This window comes from Tachysurus vachellii, chromosome 12, assembly GCF_030014155.1.
Source record: "Tachysurus vachellii isolate PV-2020 chromosome 12, HZAU_Pvac_v1, whole genome shotgun sequence".
Classification (NCBI taxonomy): Eukaryota; Metazoa; Chordata; class Actinopteri; order Siluriformes; family Bagridae; genus Tachysurus; species Tachysurus vachellii.
Window position 1 is genome coordinate 12761568 of NC_083471.1, and position 20515 is coordinate 12782082.

The 20515-nt window shown below is 37.4% G+C and overlaps 1 protein-coding gene across 1 annotated transcript in view; it reads left to right on the forward strand.

Annotated features, from left to right (window-relative positions):
- Positions 1–419: 419 nt before the first annotated feature.
- wscd2 (WSC domain containing 2) overlaps positions 420–20515 on the forward strand; it is a 55660-nt gene continuing 35564 nt past the window's right edge. The window contains exon 1 of the mRNA XM_060884219.1: positions 420–842. The gene's annotated coding sequence lies outside the window, so the exon portion shown is untranslated. The remainder of the gene's footprint in view (positions 843–20515) is intronic.

Consider the following 20515-nt stretch of genomic DNA (forward strand, 5'->3'; position numbering starts at 1 on the left):
ATCCTTAACGTGATGACAGACGTGATGAATTGTGGGATACGTGCCCAAAAAAACTGGCGAGCAAAGTGTTACTTGTACACTGCTGTGTTGTGCCTCTTTAAAAGCTGTAGGCAGTGCTGTGGGGCTGCAGAGCGGGCTGACAACACACACACACACACACACACACACACACACTTGTCATACTATCCATGTGAGAACCTTCTAGTGACATAATTATTCATGTAGCTAATTAATGCTATCTTTCCACTTCATTCTATCACCAAGCTTACTCTCAGTAGGAAAATTAAATAGAAGCAGCTTTTGTAAAACTAACAAAAAATCCTGTCAACTGCTTAGATATAAATATCTTTGTGATGAAATTTGTTCCCCATTAGGAGATAAGACACACACACACACACACACACACACACACACAGACAAACACTGACACACACACACAGAATGAGGACACACGGGTCCTCACACAGCGGCGTTGTGTCTGCTTTCTCACGAGGACGTTTCACCAGGACCCGATTTTAATGCAGCGGTGAAACTGGGACCGCAAACATACACACACACACACACACACACACACAGACACCCGCGCGCGCGCTCTCTGCGGCAGTAATCATATCTGAGATAACGGGTTTGCAGTCGAGCACTTCAGCGTGTTCAGGACCTGACGGTCGAATCGCGACATTGTTTTGTCCTCGTTGACTCAAAGCATTCGGGACTGAAAGAGAAACCCGTAAAACCGAGAAACAGCGCGCGCAGGAAGACAGACTCGGCACGCGTTGATCGAGGCAGCGTATTTTTATTTTTTTTTTTTGCAGCAGCAGCAGCAGCACGAGCCGTCACTTCAGGTAAATCAGTGCAAACGCGCACATTAAAGCGACCACTAACGCAACGTGCTTAATGATTTCACTGACACATTTTAACTACCGCTAATATTTTAACGCAGACTCTTTTGTAAAAGACTAACTTATCAATTACTGGTCATAATTCTATTGATTTCATGCTGTCACGTGTCATTCATGTGAATTTTGGGACAGATTAAGACTTAAATCTGTAGAAGAGTTGTACTATACATTAAGTGCAGTGATGCTTCACTGTGGTTCAATGCCTTTTTTTTGCGTTTTTTTTCAGTGCAGGGCTTTCAGTCTCTCCACACAAATTGTTTTGTGCATTTCCTTTTCATTCTGTACCATATCTGAGCAAACTCATGAAGCACATCATGAGCAAAATAAAATCAATTCTGTAGTGCATAAATATTTCCATAACTGTCAAAGTGAAAAAGAATCAAGGGATTATAAATGACTTTAGAGTAAACAAACAAAAAAAAAGTCCTGAGAGTTTTGGTTGAACTCATTTGGAGAATTAGAATTGCATATTTTTAACTTGTACATATACAGTATCGTTCTGTTTCATTTGTGAACAAAAAAATTCTGAGGTGGACCTGTGGAAAATGAGTCAGATTTGTTTTGACAGACAGTCTAATGAAGTCATATCTAATTTCTGAAATCTGTACTCACTGCAAAACCTGAAGTGTTGTGTTAAGGAACGTCTTTGTGTTGCGTTTCTGTTTCTGCAATTTAAGCTAGTGGCAAATTAAAGCATAGTGGATTTGTACTGTTTGTATGTGTAATATGCAAGGAATAATTGTTTAAAAATTGTTTTTATCTAATATTTAATCAACTCCAGTTATTTATCTTTGGAGTTGCAATATAAGTGAATGAACAGTGCCTTTATTAATGAATTAATGATTTTCTGTCATCCCAAAATAATTGCCAGGAAACGGTGCAGAAAATTTTAGCTCATGGATTGAGGCTGCTGATTCTTAGTTCTGCTTAAATTGTTTTGAATTTTAAACATGTTGAAATTTTCATCATCCTTTGTGACTTTGCCAGCCTGTTTCGGTCTTTGCATCTCTCTCTATCTTTTTCTGTGGGTGTGATAAAACACGTCGCCGAATTGTAATTATACACTGTTAATGCTTTACTCACAGTCTGGTAATGAGGGTGATGATGTTCACACTCACACTCTTTCTCTCGTGTCGTAAACACATACCAGGTCATGATTTATAGAGACACTGTGAAAGGCTAAAATCTTACCAACCCTGTAATGCACTGCTGTGTAGCATCTCAAAAAAACTAAGTAGGCCAGTAAGAAGAACACGACACATCATCTGTGAATATTTTCACCACAAAATGCTGTTGGAGATTTTGTTGTCCTGCCACTCTGACAGTTTTGTGTGCTCCTTTTCCATTTGAGCATTGAGGAGGACATTTTTGCATTTACGATAAAGTGAATACTGACAAACACTCAGAGCTGTCAGCTCTAATGGAACGTCTAGTAGAAGCTTCCATGTTTTATACTTAATCTGTCAGTACTTATATTCTCATTGTTTGTTAAACTCTACAAACTGTTATGTATGAAATTCTTGGGAGTTTTTGAAATACTCAAGCCAGCCGGTCTATTACCGACAGTCGTACCGCAATCAAACACAGTCACAGTACTCACATTTTTTTTCATTCGGGTGTTTGATGTAAAAATTAACTAAAGCTCATGGCCTGTTGCTGCATGATTTGATGTGTTGCGCCTCTGCAACATCATATTCTGAATAAAATAACTATGTGTGTATATTTATAACTATACCTAATAAAGTGGCCAGGGAGTACATATACTGTATACAATTATACATTTATCAGCGAGTTAATTCTAATAATAAAGTATTTGTCTGTCCTTGAAATTTTTTTTTTTTTATTTGGTAACACAAAAAACAGCTTTAGCAGCTACCATGTATGGTATGTAGTCTTAAGTATTTTATTTCACGATAAAGACAGACCACGATGACATGAGTAAACACAATCAATCTAAAAAACTAAGCAGCTTAAAACAAACCTGCAGTTTGAGTAAAGCCTCTTTGTCTGGGACGCGTCATAGGACTATAACGTCTGTCTTGGCTGTAAAAGTTAAACAGACCGTGATGTTTCCTCCGAGTGGCACAAATCGAATCTGACAGTATTCTGCAAGCCTGAAGATGAATTTGAAGCCGAAGTGATTTGGTCATTAATTGGCGTTTTTCCTCATCTGCCCTCAACAAGCCTACGGAACATTGGTCAGTTTGGTCAGGCTGTGTTTACAGTTAACTGAACAGACTGATGGATCTGATCTGTTCCAGTACAGAGCAGATTGCTTTTCATTTCATCATTTAGCAGAGAAAAATGAAGCTTTTTATTTAATAGTACATTATTTAGTAACTGAGGATTGTGTTAGTGAGTAATGTATACAGTTCACCATCCAAGAACCAAATGATTTTTAATTTTATATCTGTATCAAAACCGTAATATGAAATATATCTCTTTTTAAAAAAAATCACTATATGCATGTGTGCCTTTGATACAAGATACAGTAGGTAAAACAATGTGTGTGGTTGTTAAGAAACCAACAAAACCATATTATTATGTTTGAAACAAGTCTTCAGTTTTGCACCACTAGAAAGTCTTCAGGGTGGAGGGCTCTGTTGTTTCTCTGTAACAAGCAACTAGTTAAATATTAACATATTCGAATTTGAATGATTTTGAACTTAAACTACTTTTTGTTAAAGATGAAAAATAATTCAATGTGGTAAAAGTTGCTTTCAGATTGTGTAATTGTTAAAAATAAATAAAGACAAAAGATTTCACAGCACATATGCATTAGTTCTATAGAACTTATTCAAATAGATATTCATCTACCCTCTATCCACAGTGTTAGTCTCTGAACAGCAAACCCCTTTGATATCTACTCAATGGTACAGGTCTACACAGTAACACAGTGCACTGGCGTTCAGTTTCAAGTCTGTTATCAGATTAGTCAAGATGGGCTTATTTTTTTTGGCTGCTGGTGAACAGGTTTATGAGAAAGAGGAGGCTTGTGAGTTTCTTGCTGAGCAAACTATTTACTGTTAAATAATACTATAACATTATTATACTATAACATATACTTTTTGTTTTGTTTTTGTTTTAAATACTGAGGGTTAAATAGAGTAATGTACAATGATATTAGACTCACAAACTCTACTACGTTGAAAAGATCTTGGAGTTCTGGGGATGGACATGTCCTGGGGGACAAGAGGGCTTAGTCGTTAGCATGGTTGCCTTGCACCGGGTTTGGGGGTTTGATTTCAACAAACTCAAACTGTTATTCGGGGGTTTCCTCTGGGTACACTGATTTTTCTCCCCTGTCTAAATACGTGTTGTACGCTGATGTTGTAGTCATCTCGAAATTGTGTAAGCGTGTGATTTGTTAGGGTTATGGTGCATTGTTTAAGGCTTTGTGAGTGTGCCACATTTCATATCAAGGATCTCGTGATACAAATATTTGCCAAGTGCTCAGTAGTGGATGAGTCATTGCCACAGAGCTCTGTGCTATCAAGGACAGAGTGACCAAAGCTCAATACACAGTGGTGATGGAAAATCTATTCCATATTGAGCACCAGATCGAACACAGCCCAACAGGCGATACACAAGGGTCATCACATCATGAGGCATTTAATTAGAGAAACAGGATTGTGAGGATAATCTTGCAGTTTCTTCTTCTTTTGCTTCTGTAGCGGTTTTATGATTTATTGTCGACTGACTGCTTTTAGTGACTGATTTGATTTTATAGCATGATTTTAAGTATATAGCAGCATGTATAACTTAGTACAATGCAATACTTATTTTATGGCAATATTATTATTAATAATAAAGATGAACATTTAATGATTTGTATAAAAATACATTTTCATGTTTGGTTGCTATCACACCTTTCACACATTTTTTTTCCCTCATCTGCCAACCCACATTTAAGAAACATCTGCAAGGTGGGAAGAATGCGATTACATTTCTAAAAAGAGCTGCCTGTTGCATTAGAGATTTAGGTCATGTTTAAGAGAAAAGAAAAAAGAAGAGCTTTTCTATTTTTAGGACAATTTTATTTTATCCTTATCAGTGAAAACTATACATTTTTATCTCGAGCACAATTAGCTAAGACTAATAAAAGCATTTGTGGTTTTGTGGGGTTTTGGGGGGAGTCCAAATTATTAAAATAGATACAACGTGGGTCTCATGGGAAAAAAGATCAAGTATGTCTGCTTTACATAATGTATTGTTAGTGTTCTTTTTGGTTTTCACTAAACAGACTTGTTGTAAAACATCTCTCAGGCTTTAACACAGAACAGTTTTAGAATTACACAAATGAGAGAGAGAGAGAGAGAGAGAGAGAGAGAGAGAGAGAATGATCAAAGGTAGACAGACAAGCTTCTGATGTTTTCAAATCTATTTTAATTTCCAAATGGATTTTAGTGATGTTATAACCTAAAATACAGCTCTACAAGGTTCAAACAAAGCCAGATTTTCATATCTGATCCTCCACATCTGCACATTAACCATCAAATGACCCAAAACATCAAAACCTCATGGAACAGCAAAGCAAACAGCTTTGGGAAATGGGAAAGGGAAATGTCTCCATGCTCACAAAGCTGATCTGCATGTAATATGTCTGGAGATGAAAAGTGACTCGGCTGTAATAGGGGGAAACTCACTGCTTATTCACAAATGAGTACAGTAGCTGTTAGAACATGAGAACTTGGTACCACGACAAGCTGCCTTTGTGTTTTTTAGGGGTTCAAGCGCGAAGCGCTGGAAACCTATTGTTTTTGTTAGTATTATTATTATTATTGTTATTATTATTATTATTATTATTATTAGGGGTTCAAGCGTGAAGCGCTGGAAACCTATTGTATTCGGTAGGATTTTTATTATTATTATTATTATTATTATTATTATTATTATTATTATTCCGCCCTACAAACGATCGTGCAGCCCAAACCGTAAGGCCTAGAGAGCTCAAACTTGGTCAGATGGTAGTACTGGTCACAGTTACTCAGTGAAATCGGCCAATAGGGGGCGCTTCAGCGCCCCTCAACGCGTTTGTGCCCATAACTCCTAAACCGTATGTCCAAATCTCAAGTGCTTTATATCATTTGATAGGTCTCCACATACTGAACAACTTTGGACCAATGCTGTCAATCAAATTGTTCATAAATTATTCTTGATCAGGTGAAAAACCTACTTTTGCAAACTAGTCCTAGGTTTTTCGCCTAATTGAGACCAATCCAGTGCATTAATATTCTCTGGAGTCTCAGTTTCAATAATTATCAAAAAAAAGTTTAAATTTTGATTCATCGTCACTAAGGGGCCCCAAGAAGTTCGAACACTGGTGGAGCCAACTTTTGCTAAAATGGCAATAACTCAAGAACCAAATGAGCTATCAACACCAAACTTGGGACACATGTGAAAGAGGTCAAACTGAGGTCACATTTCAAAAAATCGCGGCGATTGGCCACTTGGTGGCGCTATGACAGAAGAATCACTAAAAACAGCTCTAACTATGCAAGTGTTGGTCCGATTGACTTCAAACTTGGTGTGCAGTGTCTTTGTCCAAGGTGCCTTGAGTGTATGTAAGGACATTGGCGTGTCTCAAAAAACATGGCCGCTATAGGCCAATGAAATTTGAGCACCAATTAGACAAGGTTAATGGAGGCCTATCGGAATGAAACTCGGTGGGCATATTCGACACGTGGTCCTAGAGGTCTGTAAGAAATTTGGAAGAAATTGGCCACTAGTTGGCGGTAAAGAGTTTTTACGCCACTGTAATCACGTAGTGCTTAATAAATACACACAATATTGATATCATTTGATAGGTCTCCACATACTGAACAACTTTGCCTCTTGGACCAATGCTGTCAATCAAATTGTTCATTAATTATTCTTGATCAGGTAAAAAACCTACTTTTGCGAACTAGTCCTAGGTTTTTCGCCTGATCGACACCAATCCAGTGCAGTAATATTCTCTGGAGTCTTAATGTCAATAATTATCGAAAAACGTCGAAATCTTGATTCATCGTCACTAAGGGGCCCCAAGATGTTCGAACACAGGTGGAGCCAACTTTTGCTAAAAAGGCAATAACTCAAGAATTAAATGAGCTATCAACACCAAACTTGGGACACATGTGAAAGAGGCCAAACTGAGGTCACAGTTCAAAAACCGTGGCGATTGGCCACTTGGTGGCGCTATGACAGAATAATCACTAAAAACAGCTCTAACTATGAACGTGTTGGTCCGATTGACTTCAAATGTGGTGTGCATTGTCTTTGTCCAAGGTGCCTTGAGTGTATGTAAGGACATTGGCGTGTCTCAAAAAACATGGCCGCTATCGGCCAATGAAGTTTGAGCACCAATTAGACAAGGTTAATGGAGGCCTATCGGAATGAAACTCGGTGGGCATGTTCAACACGTGGTCCTAGAGGTCTGTAAGAAATTTGAAAGAAATCGGCCACTAGTTGGCGGTAAAGAGTTTGATGCAAGTGTGATGCAAGTGTGCTGTGTGAGGCAAGTGAGCTGTGTGATGCAAGTAAGCTGTTTGATTTAAGTGTGCTGTGTGATTTAATGTGGTCAGTGTAATGTGAGCTGTGTAATGTAATTGAGCAGTGTGTTGTAAGTCAGCTGTGTCATGCAAGTCAGGTGTGTGATGTAAGTGAGATGTGTAATATAAGGGAACTGTATTATATAAGTGAATAATGTGATGTGCACTATAATTGTTGAAAAGATATATAAACCATATATTTCCAATGGATTGCATTAGCTATAAATGGTCTTTTTCATAATTGATCTAGATGCGTAAAGTCTAGAAAACATCAAATCTGTTTCCACATGTCTTTAAAAGCCTGAAAGGCCCTAAATTCTTGAAAGGCTTTAAAGTTTTGAAAATCCTTTAAGGCCTTAAACTCCATAAAGGCCTTAAACGCTTGAACCCCGGGAAATGCTGCTTGCAGCTTTAATTTTTGCGATGCACGCAATGCGATGCACGCGGCTGAAGGGTTCTCTAGGGGCAGCCCACATAGTGCCTTAATGGAGGCTGGGGATTTGTTGCTGTGAGGGTGAAGGATGTAGCCTTGTTGTGAGGCATGCCCTGTGGAAAAGGGCAAAGAAAGTGACTTGAGTGGAAAACAAACTATGTCTAGTTAAAGACACCTGTCACGGAGGCTTTTTATGGAAAGGTTATCATCAAGTTGTATTTCCTGTTGCACAGATGAAGTATCAGATGCGTGTGATATGTGATCTCAGATTTGGTAAAACTCGCATTAATGAGAGGTAATGGTTAAGAATGACGGTGTCAATATCATGTTACCAGGCAGGGTGTTTGGGGCCACTTCAGGTAACAGAGATATCATCAACATATATATATGTGTGAACATAAAGTGGCTTTTTTAAACTGTGCTTAACCCCTGGTTATGGTTATTCCAAATTCCAAAGCTTTTATGGAATTTACCTCTCATTTCAGTGGCATGAACATGAACAGCATGAATGAAAACAAGATATCGGAAACAAGATATCCCAGGATTCCTTTTACCCAGTGTTCAAGTGTAAAAAGCCCTATGGAGGCTAATTAACTCTAGATTCACAAAGTAAAAAATAACTAGTTCAAACAACATTGATTTGAAGTTCTTTAGTGTCCAAGGGAGCGTAATTGGTATTGCTCTGCTGTAATGTTAATTTCGTCAGACGAGACGAGTCGAAATATGTCCGTCAACAACCTTTTTTTTTCATGACTAAATGGTGGCACGGTGGCTTAGTGGTTAGCACGTTCACCTCACACCTCCAGGGTCGGGGTTTGATTCCTGCCTCCACCTTGTGTGTGTTTAAACGAGTGTTCTCAACTTCTCACTGATACTTTTGTGATTCGCGGAGTTTTGACAATTTTTATAGCCTTGATATTGTTTCTTATTCAAAAGTGGTGACAGAAAAAACTCAGCACCCCCAAACTGAAACCTCTTCCCACGCCCCTGTCACAATCACATCAGAATCAAAATGAATAATTAGGCTTAAAAACAAATGTATATGTAAGGGAATCAAGTTTAACAGTTACATGTAATATTGCTCCAAATATCATCAATAATGGTGTGTGCAATACCATGTATAACTTGCATTAAGTCGGTAATTTTTATATATATATATATATATATATATATAGGTATATATATATATATATATATATACCTACAGTTTTAGGCTTTTCATTAAGTTATTTATTTCCACACTTGTGTTCCTGAAATTATTGCATTTAATGAGACCTCGTTGTATTTATTCTTACAATAGATTCCAGATGTGGTCAAGCTACAATTTTTTGACTAAAAATAGACTAAAATTAAAAGACTTTTAGTCGACTAAAACTTGACTAAGATACCTTGAGTTTTCTTTTGACTAAAACTAGACTAAAATGACGAGACTTTTAGTCGACTAAAACTAAGACTAACAAAAAAGATATGTGAATGACTAAATATGACTAAAACTAACAAGGACATTTGGCACAAGACTAAGACTAAATTAAAAATAGGTGACGAAATTAACACTACTCTGCTGGTTGGGATGAATGACATTACTCTCCACCCAGTCAATGAGAATGTAGATGAGAGTGTGAAACAATCTAGTGCTTTTGAAAATCCATCCTGGCAGAGTTTCCCATGTATTAATTCCTGCTTTCCCTTGTTGATAGCTGGCATGCAATTGATTAAAGCTATAATAGCTTGTGTGAAAACTGGTAGGATATCATCGAAAATAAAAATCGTTGTCTCAAAAGCTACATGTGGCAATATTAGTGATAATTTATACAGATTACATTTATACAGATACTGATAAATTAATTACATGTAGGGAGTTGTTTACTTTGATAAGGTTCTGTTTATCTTGCATATTTTATCGCAAAAGTAGACTTGAAAACTGCAAACGTCAGTCCTGATGATAAAAAAAAATATGTATATTAAAGCACTCCGTCCAGGGTGTATCCTGCCTTGATGCCCAATGACGCCTGAGATAGGCACAGGCTCCCCGTGACCCGAGGTAGTTCGGATAAGCGGTAGAAGATGAATGAATGAATGAATGAATGAATGAATGTATATTAAAGCAGTAACAAGTCTAAGTATAGCTACAAGAGCAGCGATTAGTGGGTCCAAGTACCGTAAGTGTTGAAGCAGATGTTGTACATTGTTCATTAGATCTATTGGCATCATGCTGACTAAATGTGATTGGAATCTGATCTTGACTGTGCGTAAGTACTAGGTCAAAGTTTGGTATCTGTCAAAATGCACACAATCTAAAATCTGTTAATGAATATGATAGATTATGAAGTTTTTCAAGAAGAGGTTACAATGGAGTCCCTGAAATATACCCTGGTCCAAGCGTCTGTTAGATCCTGAAGCATGCCTAGCATCTCAAAAATGCAAACGTGTTTGGAAAATAATCTGAACTGATGTAGACCTGTCTGAAAAGGAAAAAAGGAATTTTAAATGTGCTGCATGAACAAAATGTTCAATAGAAACTAGACCTAATTATGCATCATTATGCCTTATTATCAAAAGGTCAGGAGATCACAATCTTGTCTAAAAGTGGACTGATTAACTGGTTATTGTCATGTTTGTTTTGTTTTTCTCTTACTAGTGGCCTTTTTGCCTCATATGGGAAAATTATGCTACATGACACATTTTAAAGGCTTCTGTGTGTGTGTGTGTGTGTGTGTGTGTGTGTGTGTGTGTGTGTGTGTGTGTGTGTGTGTGCGTGCGTGTTTGTGTGTGTGCTAGAGCTTGCAGAAAATAAGATGGGTAGAGAGGCCCAGAGGGTGTACAAATGTAAAAAAAATCATTATTTTATGGAAAAGGGACAATAATATAAATAAAAGAATGGCTGAGCCACGCACAGTAGTACAGCTTCCCCAAGTGGCTTATGAACTCAAAATAAAAGCAATTTTCTTCCCATTAATATTAAAGATACCACACCATACCACAACAATTTTACTATATTTAAACAGTCATATAACAAATCAAAATAAAATGTACTTAAAGCAACAAAACTTGCCTTCAGAAAACAGAATCAAATTATAGACAGAAGGAAAAAGAACCAATCAGGGTGAAGAATATTGCAAAACCCAGGAGGAAACAGAGAACAAATATAGACTTTATTCTTCTATTCAGAATTACATGAACTACAGGAAAGAAGAAGCTCTTTGTGAGAGACTTTCCCTACATGCAGCACTTAAAGTTCACCGAGCTTCAATGAGCTACTGGAGGTAGAATAGCATGCTATGACCAAAAACCACTAGACCACGTTTTGGTAGATCTTAAAATGTATGGACTGTATGCAAAGAAAAATGCAGATCCACTGTATACTTTGATATTGCATCATTAATTGGACTCCAAACGTAGTTTGAGCAAAGCAATGAGGGTGTTCTCACATCTAAATTGTTTGGAACCTTTGTTTCAGAACCTGGTGTGTTTTCCTCTCTTGGTTCAGGTTGTTTATACATGTATTTTGGCCTCGGTTGGATTTCTTGTGGTGAGAAAGCAATCAACAGACCGGCCATTTTATTATACCGTATAACGACTCATCTTCAAAGTAGGTGAATTAAACGATTACGAAACCTCTATTTTTTCTCATACTAATGAATGATCCACCTTAATGGATGAGTACTAGGAATATAAACACTCACACTGCCCAATGAGAATTTTTCTCAGTTTTCTCACATTACGTATAAACCCATTTTTGGAACTGAGCCAAACTTGAAAAAGACAACAATTTAAACCCTCCAAATCAGAACAATCTACGGATCTGAAAATGGCCTCAGTCTTTGAATTTAAACCTTATAGACCTAAAATAAAAAAATAAATCTAGACTATAGATCTATAAATCTATAGACTTTATTATCCAGTTAAACTTTAATGTCATTAAAATAAAATAAACAGAAGTAGAAAGACTGATTGTTATTTAGTCAACTTCTCAGTTGCTCTTCTGCTAATGCTGCCGTAAGCCTCAGCTGCAAAACCCTTTTAATATTAAGTGCACAGCTCTTCAAATCATTATAACAGTAAATTCACACAAATTAAGTTCTGTATTGGATTAATTAATTATCTCTCTCTCTCTCTCTCTCTCTCTCTCTCTCTCTCTCTCTCTCTCTCTCTCTCTCTCTTTGTAGCATATTTGGGATTCATTTATACTTCTCTAATTACATTTAAGTGCCACAAGGAGAAAGCCAAATGCAGACAAACAATTATTTATTTATTTTTTTCCTTCTGAGTATTACATTTTACGAATCACATCACTGGTAATGTACTTGACAGTGTGTGTATGTGTGTGTGTGTGTGTGTGTTTAATTATTTTGCATATACTTAAAACCTCAATCCCGTGTTTTGTATTATTGCAACGTAAAACGTTTTTTTGTTCCCTCTGTAGTTATGCGTGTGATGTTGTAACGCTGGACATTTTTCTCCTTTAATAAAATTCCCATCCAAAATTTCTGTTTTTCCCCCCAAACAAATTAGACCCAACTGTTGTCTAATATTCCTTTCAGTCACTATAAACAGTACATTTCAAACTATAAACAGTTAAAAGTATGACGAATCATATGTTAATAAATTTAAAAGGCATTTCAGATTCAAGAAGAATAAAAATCTGTCAGGAAGTGATGCTTGGAAATGATTGTAATACGTTGTAATAGGTGGCATCATGCCATCCGGTCACTGATTCATTTCCTGTAACAGCATTGTCATGACGACCACATAGAAATATTCCTGGAAATGTAATTTGCTTTGAATAAGGCTTTAGAAGTTTTTCTCATTTACCACAAACAAACAAATGAATAGTGAAATATTAAATCTCCTGAAAACTGCAGCTTAGCGGTACACATAAACACACATTATTCCTCGTCATCCTGTGACAACGGAAAGACGAAATTCTACACACGGATTAAACATTCCTCATTCTTCCAGCGCATCTGCTTCTGAAATGAAATCATTGAGCGTGCGAGGATGGGTCAGTCCCTAGGGCATGCAGAGAGATGTTGTAAATATATTTCAGCGCTTGTGGTAACCAATGCTTAATGGCTGCTAAATGTGTAATGTTCAGTTTTATTATAGTTACAGAATAATCTGGATGTTAACTGTAGTAGCTGCCATAGTGAACTTCAGGCCTCCAAGAGAACAGTGTAGTGTCACTGCTTATTTTCAGGGTATCTTTTTCCTCACATTTACTTACGTACTTGCATAAATGTGTGTGTGTGTGTGTGTGTGTGTGTGTGTGTGTGTGTGTGTGTGTGTGTGTGTGTGTGTGTGTGAAAGAGAGAGAGAGAGAGAGAGAGAAATTTTATCACTGAGATTGAATGAATGAGAGTGTGTGTATGCCCTGTGATGGGTTGGCACTCCGTCCAGGGTGTATCCTGCCTTGATGCACGATGACGCCTAAGATAGGCACAGGCTCCCCGTGACCCAAGGTAGCTCGGATAAGCGGTAGAAAATGAATGTGAACTTCCAGTTATGAAGCAACACAGCTCTTTTGTGCAATGCCTAGATCATAGTCAAGCTTTATTAAACAAATAACAAGCCCTTTCTCTCTTTCTGTATTTGTCTTCTGTTTTCCTCTACATAATTTACAGAGTAAAGTATACTCTCTCTCTCTCTCTCTCTCTCTCTCTCTCTCTCTCTCTCTCTCTCTCTCTCTCTCTCTCTCATCCCTTTGTCTGGATTCTTAGTTTGACTTTCTCTCTCTCTGCTGGTATTGTGTGTCTGTGCAGCTCATATTTAATTCATGTTTAGAAAGGTTCCTGAACGGAGGGTTTGGCAGTGCTGCAAGCATGCACACACACACACACACACACACACACACACATGCACACACACATACACGCACACACACACACACATACACACACACACATACAGGCTTGTGACTTACTGACTACTGTGACTTACTGACTTACTGACTATTTTACCAAATGCATGCACACACACGCACACACACACACACACACACTCTCACACTCACACACACACGGACACACACACACTATGTAAACAACCATAAAAAGGCTCCTAGCCACCTGTCATTAGTTTTCTCTGCTCTGCTTACTGCTCTCTCTCTCTCTCTGTCTGTCTGGCTATCTCTGTTTGTCTCTCTCTCTCTCTCTCTCTCTCTCTCTCTCTCTCTCTCTCTCTCGCTCGCTCTCTCTCTCTGTTATATAAGCTATAATAAGCTGTTCTGGCAGCTCAGATAGACACAGTGCCCTTCAGTGCCTGACACGCAGATCCTGACTGGATTGCGCCTCCTGACTACACAGTTTTACTCAGACTGAAGTAAACGTTCTTCTTGAAGCCCTTACTGACAGAGAAACTCCTCATGTTGTAAAGCCTTTAAGGAATCCTCCAATTCTATAAGAACCCTTTGACATGTAGTAAAAGCAGAACTGTAGATTACATGTCTCTGACTCCAATCATAAGCCCAGTCCAGTCTGACTCTCCTATTGATTTTCCTCACAAATTCTACGACATCTGTATAGACGGAAGAGAAAGAAAAATGTGAAAAAGAGATCTTTTTATAGGAAATTGTAGATTACTGACGGATGAGCTGTCGAGAGAATGTACAAGAAATCAAGCTGTGTTCATGAAAAGTGAAATGGAAAAGAATTTTGAAAGAAACAGTCTACAATATTTTCCTGTGTTCCTGACATGTTCCTCATAGAAACACACACCTGTGTATGAGTTTAGTTTGTATTTGAACCTTGTATAACATGGGTTACTGTGATTCTTGGAGAGTCTGACCACTACAAAACACACAGTGTGACAAAGAATCACAGTGAATTAGCTGTTACTATAGAAACACTAATGTTTTGGAACGAACACATTGATATTTATTCAACTGTTAAGAGTTGTTTGTTAACTGCAATAAAAATAACCTGGAAATGTCCCAGTAAATTTAGGAACCATGCATTAAATAACAAACTGAATTTCTTGATTTAAAAAAAAATTGACTTTGTTCATGTGCTTAGTGTTTGATGGTGAAAACAGACATGACTGAGAGTCATTCCATTTAGAAAATATTTCACTTAGGAAAAATGCTTTAAAAATAATTAAGTACACACACACACACACACACACAAACACACACACACAAACTCACATATTCATTTGGCAGATGCTTTTATCCAAAGTGCTTTACAACAGAAAAAAAATTCAACAAACAAAAATAAATGTAAAATGAAGCATAATTATTAAGCCATGTCAAGCAGCTAAAATAGAATAGAAAACGAATGTGCCGTCAATGTGGGTTGATCATGACTAAACCACACATCATTTCACAGAATTAAAACGAAGAGGTGTTAGCAAAGAGAAAAAAAAAATTTACAAGCTGCAGCAGTGACTGTAATTGTAGAGAAGGTGTACAGAGTGTGGGCTTAATGCTGAAGATACTCTTGATACTGCTCAGGAGATGTTTGTTAGTAAAGGGAAATTCAGCACATTTAGAGATAAAAGAGAAATCAGAGATGAGAAAAGGCGAGAAAGAATGAGGCAGTGTGAAGAGGTGTGAGAGATGTCAGAGGGCCATTTCCTGCCATTTTTCTCATCAAAGTTTCACTTCCTGTCTGTTAAAAGTCAGTTGAAGTTAGGAAACCTTCTAATCATCAAGTGATATGTGCTCTGCTATCGTTTGTTTTAGCAAATGTTAGATTTTAGCCTTAAGATTCAGTACTGTACTGGGGAAATACACAAGGGAATAAATAATTAGAAGAAGAAGAAGCAGAAGAATAGTGCAGAAATGTAGTTAAAGCAATTTAACTGCAAATATTTCTTTGAATATGTTTATAGCCCTGGATTTACACGATAAGACGACACATCACACTTTTTTGTGCTTATATTTAATATCTAGCAGCTATAAATACTCATTTCCTCAGCAGCATCTCAAGTTCCTTTCTCACGTTTGCAGTGTAGCATATGCATTTGCTTTGTTTCTCGCTCTCCTTATGATTTGTTTATTACCCCCAAGCGCATTCGTTTCTGCTGTAAGTCTCATCTCCACCCGTGCTCTATTATCGCTATCAAATTCAAATTGAAAATTTTTTTTGTCACAAACACAATACGTATACGTATAACATGCAGTGAAATGTTTATTACGATTGTCTCTGTTCTAAAAAAAAAAGAGGCAAAGAAAAATGTTGTTTAAAAAGGAATTAGTCGGACAATAAAATGGGATTAGCTGTACAAGGAAAAATAAATAGAAAAATTGTCAGTTACTGAATGTGTTCACCTGTTCTGGTACATCCTCTTTGTGTTGTTGATTTTCTCTACAGTGTGTCATGCTTTACTGAGCCATAGTTTCCTGTGTTGTACTACAACTTAGTTAAAAAATTGTTAAGTCACTCCAGTTCAGAAATGTTTTTGTCTAGAGGTATGCATGTGGCTTTTTCAGCTAAAGCAGCAGACAAAACAAACCAAACAAAAATTGGGGAAAATGCATCAAAGACATTTGTTTTTGATATATATTTGTGTCACCTCACTAGGTGAACTTTGACCTGCAAATGCACAAGGTCAGTTTTGTGAGTCAGTAAAAAGCAAGGACTTTAGTCTGTTTTGTTTGTAAAAGAATGGATTATTTGCTTATTATTCATTAGCTTTCAAACCAAAGCTAACATTTAAACTACAATTTTTGCATCACATGCCATCAAGATTAAAGAAATGTCTTTTTAATAACAGCAAATTTGTTTTATTACTGTTGTAGACAGTCCATTATTATGTAATATAACATGAACTAGACTGTAGACCGGACTGCACCTGTGCTGTATTTGTAAACAGGGTTGACCGGTCACAGGTAACTTTCAAGCAGAATTTTATTTATTAAAAGCACACACACACCTACAGGAAAACCCTGAAATTATCCCAAAAGAATCTAAAGGTCCTCTTGTCCTTTTTATATCATCATACATCTATCTATCTATCCATGTTCTATAGCGCTTACATCTCACAGGGTTAGGGGATACATGGCACAAGCTGCGGGACACCATGGATAGAATGTCAACCCATCACAGTGCACAATCACACACACAGACAAAACTGTTTACACACTATGGCTGATTTAGGGATGCCAGTCAGCCTACAAAGTAACCAAAAAATGCCATGCACCTAGAGTTCCAAGGCCAACCACTAAGACATTTGTCATTCATATCAACAAAAAAAACAACAACAATTTATGGGTAAAAAACATCGTCTTGGGCTTGGACTCTGTTTCCAACACAAACTGTATAAAATAAGCTGATGTATGCTAAGAGGTTTTTTTTTTTGTGGTAAAATTCTACTGTGTTTGTTTGTAAAATTATGCCTGCTAGGATTTTTCTAGCATTGTTGGCATCTCTTCTCCAGTCACGTTGTTTCAGTGCCTCCACCCTTTTGCAATTTCATCTAATAAGCTTAATTTAAGTATTGCAAAATACCTTAATACTGAGACAGAAACTATCCCAAGAGGATGTGTTAACAGTATTGGAATGCAGCCTTGAATGTCAATGCTAGCCAAGGGATTAAGGGAGTATCATTTTCATGTTTTCATGCATAATAAAGACCCGAACAGCACATGGACACAATCACATCTCCGAGGGAGATGCCTGAAAGTTCTAGATTTCCAAAACATTCCCAATGCAGCATTTGCCTGTACTTTCTCCATTTCATTATAACAACTTAAACAAGTATACACAAAACACATGTTTCGTTTAAGGTCAGATCAAATCTGTGACCTGCACTGACTAAGTAAGGCTTGCCAAGAGAATAAGGAGGGAATCGTTTATTCTTGAACATGGGATTGGAGAGTGTAGTTTTTTCTCCTTGCCTTTGGCATTATCATTACCATGGAGGAGTTAGTGATAGTGATTACCAATAGCAAGTTTCTCCGCTTCAGGCAAGTGTGTGATGGCCACAGATGTCCTTAATGTCTAGCACATTTACTTCATATCTCCATACATTTAGCAGATGCCCTTTTCAAAAGCAACTTACATTTTATTTAATACAACTGAGCAATTGAGGGATAAGGGCCTTGCTCAGCGGCCCAGTGGTGGCAGATTGGTGGACCTGAACCTTCCAATCAGTAGTCCAGCACCTTAAACACTAGGCTACCACTTCCCCTACTGCCCCTCACTTCCCCTAATTCTCCCTCTCCTCCAGGAACTCCAGTTCACCGCCCAGTTCAAAGACATGCATTGTGGGCTGATTGGCATCTCTAAATTATCTGTAGTGTATGTATGGGTGTGTGATTGTGCCCTGCTATAGACTGGCCCCCTGTCCAGGGTGTCCCCCTGCCTTGTACCCAGAGTCCCCCGGATAGTCTCCATGTTCTGCAGGACCATATGTATATGTATGGATAAGTGGTTCACAAAATCAAGGGTAGACCACATACAGTATGCCCTACGATCCTGTTCCTTTCCTTTCACCCCATTTAGTTTTATCTAAATATACTGCATTGACTTTCTTCAATTCTTTATTCAATTTGTACTTATGAAATCTGTTTCTTTTTTTTTCTGCCACTTTCTGCTAGCCTACATCCTGGTAAGATGACTGATCTCTGTCAAATCAGATTACTGGCAGATCATCTCATTTCACAGCTCCACATTTCTACCGATGCCGAATTGCATATAAAGTTAACTGAGAGATCCCTTTGGACCAGGATGAGATGAGAGATGAGAGGAAGTGGAATACTAGATGAGCAAAGTGATGCATAGGCTACAGTTAAAGAAAAGGTTTGTAGGTGGAGGTGAACTAATAGAAATGATTGCTCACATGAAGCTTGCTATTTTTTAATTGTGGCACTGAATGTTCATTTTGTTAACAATAAGAAAAAAGCTAAATCAGCTCAAACATAGCAGATAACATGGCCTCTGTACTTTATTTAATAGTAACACCTCATACAATGTTATGGTGGATGATTCACATAAACAGATTTAAATAACATGAATAATTGTTGAGTCTCCAGTTTCAGCACATTTTAGATTTACACTGTCAAGCTTCAATCTCTTGTTTATTTTCATTGCAAGCACAACTTATATAATAAAACTGTTTGTGAAACTTGATCATAAATGAAGACACATAAGAGCTGCATTAATAGAAGATTTCGATTAAGGCAGTGGTCTTTCACCGTTTAGTCTCCATATTGTTGTTTTTTAGGCGTCAGTTGTTCGCGAGCATGTATGAAATTATAGGGCATTAGCCATTTTTGAACATACATCGAGTTCTGGTGCAGTTTTTAACTTAGTTTACACTTTTTCTAAACTTTAATATCCATTTATATTAGTTAAAATGTTGGAATATTGTTGCATTGAGAATCTTGGACCCCAAGACAACCTCACATAGCTTCCACTGAACTAATTTTCCCTCGCATCAATTTCTTCTCACTTTTTTGGATTTTGTCATAAATGGATGTCCTCCCTCAAGGTGAGTGCTTGATTGGACTATGTTGTAAACAGTTCTCTGTACTGACACTGTATCACCTGCAAACTGAAGCTAATCTTTAGCTTGTGAAAGCGCAGCTTTGAATGATGAGACTGTAAAGCTCCTCAGAATGGATACACCATTAAGCAGTCCTTTTTTTCCATGACTCAAAGACAGTCTTTGTTCTTTCTTGTGGCTTGAGGACATCATCTGACCTTGCTAACAGATTGGTCTCTATTCATTGGTCATGGATGATAATCAGTCCAAATTGAGAGCCAGTGAAGTTTCTGTCTTTTTTTATTCCTGACATCATTTTGGTTATGGATCTGTTTTCTTGCCCTTGAATGATCTGAACGATACTTGAGGCATTGACGAGTTGAATCCCTTTGATGTTACAGATAACAGAACAGAATTACATTGGTTTGTGATACTTTAAGAGTAATTTTAGTATTGATAAACATCCTCCTGTCAAGCCATTGTTCATCTAATGATGGTGAAAAAGTAAAAATATGAAAATGTCAGTGAGACTCTAAAGATCAGTTGTCTTACATTAAAAGATTTTGAGTGAATATTTGTAATATTAATTGCAAATCAGAACTGGATGATTTAAACCGTTTTGTCTGAATTATATTGGATATGTAATGCTTTCTATTTATAGTTTTTGATGTGCTTAAAGGTGCCCTTCCACACAAAACCGTTTTTACTTGTATTTTTTGATATGTGTTAGGTACATATGTGTTTGTGTTGTGTCGTGAATTTGAAAACGAACTGTTACCTCCCCGGACAGTTCTAGCCACTTAAAAGAAATAAGGGGAGAAATCAGGTCAGTTGGAAAAGCTGGTCAGTCTGATGTCGTAATGATTGATTTCATTACTATTCATGAGCTCTCCCACTTGAGACCGCGCCCCCAGAATTAGTGTAGCTCAGTGAGTTTCCTATACAGCAAGGATGGCTGAACGTCAACGGGCTTGTGAAGAATCTAGTAAAGGATATTTCTATACCACACTAGAATGGCTTGAAACAAGGTAACCAAGGCATTTTTTCCACAAAAAAATGTTACAGAGTCCATGGTAAACTTCAGACATTACCACAAAAGTAATGAAATACGTGTGGCAGGGCACCTTTAAATACTTTAGCTTGCTTGGATTTATGTACTCAGATGCAGCTACATAACAAAGTTGGTTAGTTTTGATTCTGGCATTTCAAGAGTCTAACCTTTTAATTCT